Below are 7,108 nucleotides of genomic sequence, written 5' to 3'. Positions count from 1 at the left end.
TTATACATCATCTGAAAGCTGAATAAACAAGCTTTCCATTGATGTATGGTTTTGTTAGGATAGGACACTATTTGGCTGAGATACAACTATTTGAAAATCTGGCATGCGAGGGTGCAAAAAATCTAAATATTGAGAAAATCGCCTTTAATGTTGTCCAAAGGAAGTTCTTAGCAATGCATATTACTAATCAAAGTAATGATATATTTTAATATATTTACGGTAGGAAATTTACAGAATATCTTCATGGAACATGATCTTTACTTAATATCCTTTTGTTATTTGGCATAAAAGAACAATTGACAATTTGGACCCATACTATGTATTTTCCGCTATTGCTACAAATATACCTGTGCTACTTATGACTGGTTTTGTGCTCCAGAGTCACATATTGTGCAAAAACACCAATCTACTGTGAGATGCTGCGTTCACCATTTGAAGTAAAGCCTTGAAAGGCTCTAACCTGCATCCTCCTACTCGCTGCCCACAATCCCTCCCTCCCTCCCAACAAACCAACAAAATGGCCGTCCCACAGCGCGTCAGGCCAATCAGAAGCCGAGATATTTTTAACTATGTGTAAAAGCTTTGGGGTTTGCCTAGCAACAGTAACAAGGCGCACAGATCGCGTGAGTACGCAGGCAAAACCCCAGGCAAGTCGGCAAACAAACACCAAACGCTTCGCTCGTTTTCTTATTAGCTTTTTACTTTCAACTAAACTCGGACTAGCGCGAATGAACAATGAAAGCGGCAAAACATCGACGCTGTCACAATGACAGAGCAACAATCATTTGATAATGATTAACGTTACATAATTCATTCCAGCGACACTGATGCAACTCGAAAGCCTGCTTACGGCATGTAAACTAAATATCTGTTCGGATATGCAATGTTTATGATGGGAAAGGCAGGAGGACTTACCATCGCTTGTTCAATTTTGTTGTCTATGGCCACAACACTGGCACCCGATGAGCTGTGGGGGGGAGAGAGAGAATCGTTACTTCGCTGCTTAAATACACCAGCAACACACAAGAAACCATGGCAACGTCAACAAAATATCGTCACAAACACATGAAATATCGAAAATCATTGTGTAATAGTCCACATTACTATGCATTTTCTATGGAAATCTCTAGAACACATCAAACTCCGCGTCTCTTTATTCAGAAAGGTACGTTTTATACATTCAAAGCTACCTTCAGCATCATCTTTGAATGAACTGAAAGAGCAGGCAAGCTGCTTACAGCTTAGGCTTTTTACCACAAACCAGAGTTAAAAACGTCCAGTTATGATATTAAATGACCCAAATTCTCCAAAACAGCACCGCGTCGCCAATTTTCGCGTTCAACGCTTGTAACAGTTATTTTGCACAGAACGCAGGCTCTCATATGAGCTTTAGCTTGTTGACGGTTTATTACGAACACAAGTCTGATATTTTACCTATTGTCGAGCTTGACGGACGAAGTCTCAGTCCCCAACAACGACGAGAGGAAAGATATGGAGAAATTTCTAAGCTGACAAACACCAAGATCCATCGCCACGGAATAGCATGGAGAATTCATGCTATTGCGTCCATAAGAAATCGCGCAGGGAAGCGAACGCGTGTCCTTCCTACAGCCTCTGGAGCTTTACATCCTTTGTGTGCGTTTGCAGGAACACTGTGCGTGACTCCCAGCAGAAAACCTCGCTTTATCAGGAGACCGTACATCCAGTGCCGCAGCACAAAGAAACTCCAAGGTCAGCTCATCTCTGCGCTGGTGAATATCTGCAGCCTGTGCTATTTGCATAATTTATTTCACGCCAGCGCTGCTCGGCGCGCTATTGGCGGAGAGCAAGAGGCATTCGAATAATTTATGCAGCCACGCCCCATTTGACGCTCTTCCGACTCGCTTTGGATAATTTATTCAAACTCGACTTGCCTTATAAGACAATCCGGTTGGAGCGAGTTGATGTTATTTCCATCAAAAGTCTCAAGGCACCCACAGCTTTTACTTCAAATCTTTTTATTGGTATTTTGTGTGACAATACAGATTGAAATAATGATAACAAAGTGAACAGTAGGATATTGTCCATTATTAATCCCTTCCACAATCCCCCCATTCATATTAACTCAGACAGAAACACAGTAAATTAAATAATTAAACAGTAACAAATGAAATAAAATAGATATAATTCACCAATATATTAAAAAAATCCCTTCTAACCGATGACAAACATTACATGTTGCCAGTTACAGGTGCACAAGGTAGTCCTTTAATATAGTCCAAAAAGGGATCCCAAGTCTTATAAAAGGATTTGAGTGAACAAGAGAGTGAGCATATTAACTTTTCAAGTCAGATACAGTAAAAAATGTCCTGTATCCACCTGTTATGTGTCGGGGGCGAGGTATGCTTCCACATAAGAAGGATAGCTCGTCTGGCCAAGATTGTAGCGAAAGCAACAACCTTACAATCTCGGGCTGTCAGATCAGGTCTAAGGGATACTCCAAAGAGGGCTAAGAAGGGATCAGGGTCTATATTAGTGTTGAGAACTTTATTAAATGTATCAAATACACCTGACCAGAAAGTTGCCAGCTGTGGACATGTCCAAAACATATGCAGGTGATCAGCGGGTGAATGTTTGCAGCGGTTACAGGCAGCGCTTCTGTCTGGGTAAAATTTAGCCAACTGGGCATTGGTTAAGTGGGCTCTGAATAGTATTTTACACTGCATCAAACCATGCCTAGCACATAAGGAAGAGGAGTGTACCTGGGTCAAGATGTTACGCCATAGATCCTCTGTAATAGTAACTCCTAGATCATGCTCCCAAGTATCTTTAAGAGCGTCAGCTTCTTCATGTTGTTATTGCAAAACCTTATGTGAAAAAAATACTACTTCCACCAAAAATGTTTTCCAGTCTGTTTTGTTTTACTATATATACACGGGCAAAACATTATTTGAAGGGGAATGCCTTTAAACACAGTGATTACATGTCGCCGCTTATTGGCAAACAGCGGAACTGCAGTGGAGTGGATCCCTAAAACAGGCGAGTTTTAACCTTTAAAACATGCAAGGAGTCCCAACAGGACCACCAGCCATCTCAGGCGCTCCCGATTATAAAAAAAAGATACATTTTAGTCTTGAAACTACATAACTTTAATTATTCACTTCATAAAAATAATGCATGTTAAAGGAAAAATAGTCATCTTTTGTATTACACGGAAAAAGTCAAAATAATTCCGTATAATCCAGATTAAATTCATTTTATTTATTTATTGTTATCTTTAAATACCAACGTTTGAACTAGAAATGTAACGGATTATTAATGCACCCCATTTAGCAATACATTTTGAAAATTATTTGTACACTTGTTTTCTGTGTTCATGGCCCTCCAGAGGTATGTGGAGCCGTGCCCGTGACTGAAAGCTCAGATCCTAAAGCAGAAAGCATCTCCAGCATGTTTAGATGAAACTCAGTCCCCTCTGATTTAGGTGCAGCTAACTAATCTCATGTGAGCTTTAATTAATGTGTTTAACTACACATCAACGTGCTTCATATTATTTGAGCATGCACATGTGTTTGGTTTGCAAGGCTCAAGAGTACAGAAGAGAAATGATCACAATAAACTCAAGCACACTTATTCAACATGACAATTATATCTCTCAATCTATGGTGATGAAACTATAGTATATCTCAAAATGAAATCTTTATCTTTAAATTATAACAAGCTTTACATATACAGCTTCTAAAGCATTAAATACAAATTCACCCAATCTATTTTCTAAATGCATGTTATAGATCTTATTGTGAAGAATTGTTTGATTCATTTGATATTTTTTGACCTAATAATTCTTAATCAAAATGATCTTCCAATCTTCAGACTTCTCTCTGGTGATGTATGCTGAACAATCATTTTGTTTATATAAACCGCCCTTTTCTTATAGTAAATTGCAAGCTCACATTCAGATCCCCATTCAAACAACAAGCGATATCTCTTCCATAATCCATTTCATTCGGATGTACATCACAATATGGAAGAAAAGATCCAGTGATAACTGTTATATTGCGACTAAACTGTATTTACAAGCATAGTGAAGCAGACTAGGTGGATGAATTAGAAAAAAAGAGAATCTACAAAATTAACCACAAACTTTAATCTAGTAGAGAGATGAAGATATATATTCAGTTTTTCAATCAGCTGGACATTACAAAATAAACAGGGTGATCAGGTCTTGTATCATCACCTTGAAAGGGTTTCTTCTGCATTATTATTAATCATCTGATTGTATATTATCCTGCTTATTAGACTGTAACCTACCAAAGAAATGACACTGATATTTGATATTTTATAACATGAGAAAAGATCCCAGCATAATCAGTTGAGAGTCAGTTGAACAGTTCAGCGGTCATGATTCAAAACATTTCTGATAAACAGATGTGTAATATTCCATAATTTGCATATAAGATGTGAATATTTCACAGAACACAGTTGCGTCAGCTTTGTTGTTTCAACAATGTCGCCTTGAGTCATGATTGTGGTTAGGTAGGTTTCCACATAATTTCGATCCTGTTGTAAAGGTGTGTACCCACATGCCAATCCATAATAAAGGTGGTGCAACACCCACCCGGTAAACGCAGAGGAATTCTTCATTACAAGGGCTGCCCTCGACTAAAGATTTTTCTGGTCGACTAGTAGTCATTCATTTTAAGCATTAGTTGACTATTAGTCACACTTTTATTAATAAACCATATAAATCATAATAATGAGCCTTTAATTGCCTACATAGCTTAATAAGCGCTCAAGCGCACGCAAAAAAAGGCTTGCCACTGTGTACCAGCAAATATAATAATTATGAATGTGCTAGGGAAAAACAGCAAGTACACTGCATTAACGTTTTAATAATTTATTGATACACTAGTGCTTTCAGTTTTCAGTTTAAGAGATGAAGTCGGCGACACTGACTCGTCATCTCCTTAGTGTGCGCCTGTATGCATGTTTCATACGGATTACATAATCTGAGAATATTTGTTTTCTATTTGAATTGGTTCACTTAAAAGTTTCACTCTCTATAGATATATTTTTCATGTCTGTAATAAGGCAAAAATACACAGTTTCTCGAAGTGACGCTCTCAAGTTCACAGAGTCCGAGACGGCAGAAAGCGCATCCTATTTGCTTTCATTATTTTACAAAAGCACAATGTTTCGTTGTTATTCTGAGTGCACACAAATAAATGTAGTCTTTACAGATACAAAAGATGCATTACCTACATGTAACATGTGTGACTAGGACACCTTAAAATAAAGTGTTACCAAATATTCTTTATTAATTAATTGTATTTTGTACCAGCCGTTAACGATCTACGTGACTTCGCCAATGTGGAGTTTTTTTTTTTTTGTTCTGCGACTAAGCGACTAATCAAATTTTGGTCGACCAAGCCTCTTCTCATCGACTAACGGTTAGTCGACTATTAGGGGGAAGCCCTATTCATTACGCTCACTGGAGCACATAATTTCCTGCCAAATGACAACCGATATCCTCTGTTCTTCTGAAACATTGCTTAAGTCCTGCTCATGATTGACACAAAGCTTTGAAAACATGAGTGGGGTTCAGCACCGCTGAAACGTTTCAATCAAGTGTACACTTGCATCCAGTAAAAATAGATCACTTATCCTAATTAAGTGCAGCAGCGGCACACCAAACGAAGCCCAAACCTAAGCAGCTCAGGATGCTGTTAGCTGTTCCAGGCTCTTTGACTGGAAGCGGATTTAAGCAATTACGGAGTCCAAATATACCTCTGCCGTCCATGACCTGACCTCACACTACCACCATTCAGAGCGCTCAAATCAACACAACCGACTTATTTACGGACGTCTTCGTGCTCCATTCGCCATCTCAGTCACAGCCACAATTAAAAGGCCATGGCACACAACTCCAGCTATCTACCTGAAGATATTACACAAATTTCAAGACCTGACTGGACCAGGAACAGGTTTTCCAGACAATGCGTACTCACATAGTGAACATTAAGAACAAGTTCTAAATGATAAAGAAGCTTCTGTCCAGAAACCTGGTGCAAAGCTCAACAGAACAAATCATCCATCTACCATTTACACCAGAAGTTTGATTGTAGCTCAGGCCCTGTTTATACTAGTGCGTTTTCGTTTTAAAACAGCGTTTTAAAATGAAAACGATCCTCGTCTACACTGGCGCTTTCACTGCATTTCAGAAACGATCTCAGTCCACACTACACAACCGAAAACGCATGTCACATGACCATTCATGGAGGCACAATCATAGATATGTATAGTTAGATCCCTATTATTTAGATGCCGGATGCATCTGTGCTTGGAGTGGTCGAATGGGGCATATACCTATACATATCTATGGGTACAACAAATGAGCATGATGTTATTGTTTACACGGTCGTCAAGGATATGCATAGAGTGAATGTGGGCAGCCACACCAGTTTTCAAGAGTCTCCGTTTTGGTACGTTTACACTGAAAACGCAACCCCGGAGTTTTCAAAGTAAAACGGGGTCTGCAGCGTTTTCAAAATCTCCGTTTTCGAGGGTCGAAAACGCCAGAGTTGTGTAAACGAAGCAAGACGTAAACGTAGCAAACGCTATGCGTTTTAAAACGTAAACGTACTAGTGTAAACGTAGCCTCAAACAGCAGAGCATGGCAGTAGAAACATCATGGGTTAGATTCCCAGGGAATGCATGAACTTGAAAGCAACGTAAATCGTTTTTAGAATAAATCATCTGCCAAACGCTATGAGTCTCTGTGTTCACACTGTCTGGCGGCCATTTTGAAAGCTGTCTAAAAACTTTCACCAAAAGAGGAGCCCCTTAAATGTGCGTTTTTCTAGATGTTTAAGCCTTTATTTTGGGTAAGTTTCACTACTTATTGTAACATTAGATCCAAAAGATAGTTTTAGCAGCATAGCGCAGATGCTACAGAACACAGTTAGCTGACTAGCTGTATAAGATTGTGTGCTACTAGGGATGTTAATTTTAACCGGTTAACCGACCGTGAAGAATTTTGACCGATTAAAATCACTTAAACGGTTTAAAAAGTCTTTTTTTTTTTTTTAGTAATTTATCAAAATATTTAAAAAGTTTTTCTTCATGGTTG

At 38.8% G+C, this 7,108-nt stretch overlaps 1 pseudogene; it reads right to left on the bottom strand.

The window, feature by feature from the left end:
• Positions 1-7,108, bottom strand: part of LOC107661307 (TSC22 domain family protein 1-like) — a 68,989-nt pseudogene that overhangs the window by 1,488 nt on the left and 60,393 nt on the right.

Source organism: Sinocyclocheilus anshuiensis, unplaced genomic scaffold (assembly GCF_001515605.1).
Source record: "Sinocyclocheilus anshuiensis isolate Anshui unplaced genomic scaffold, SAMN03320099.WGS_v1.1 scaffold507, whole genome shotgun sequence".
Taxonomy (NCBI): Eukaryota; Metazoa; Chordata; class Actinopteri; order Cypriniformes; family Cyprinidae; genus Sinocyclocheilus; species Sinocyclocheilus anshuiensis.
This window is presented reverse-complemented; position numbering and strand designations above follow the sequence as displayed.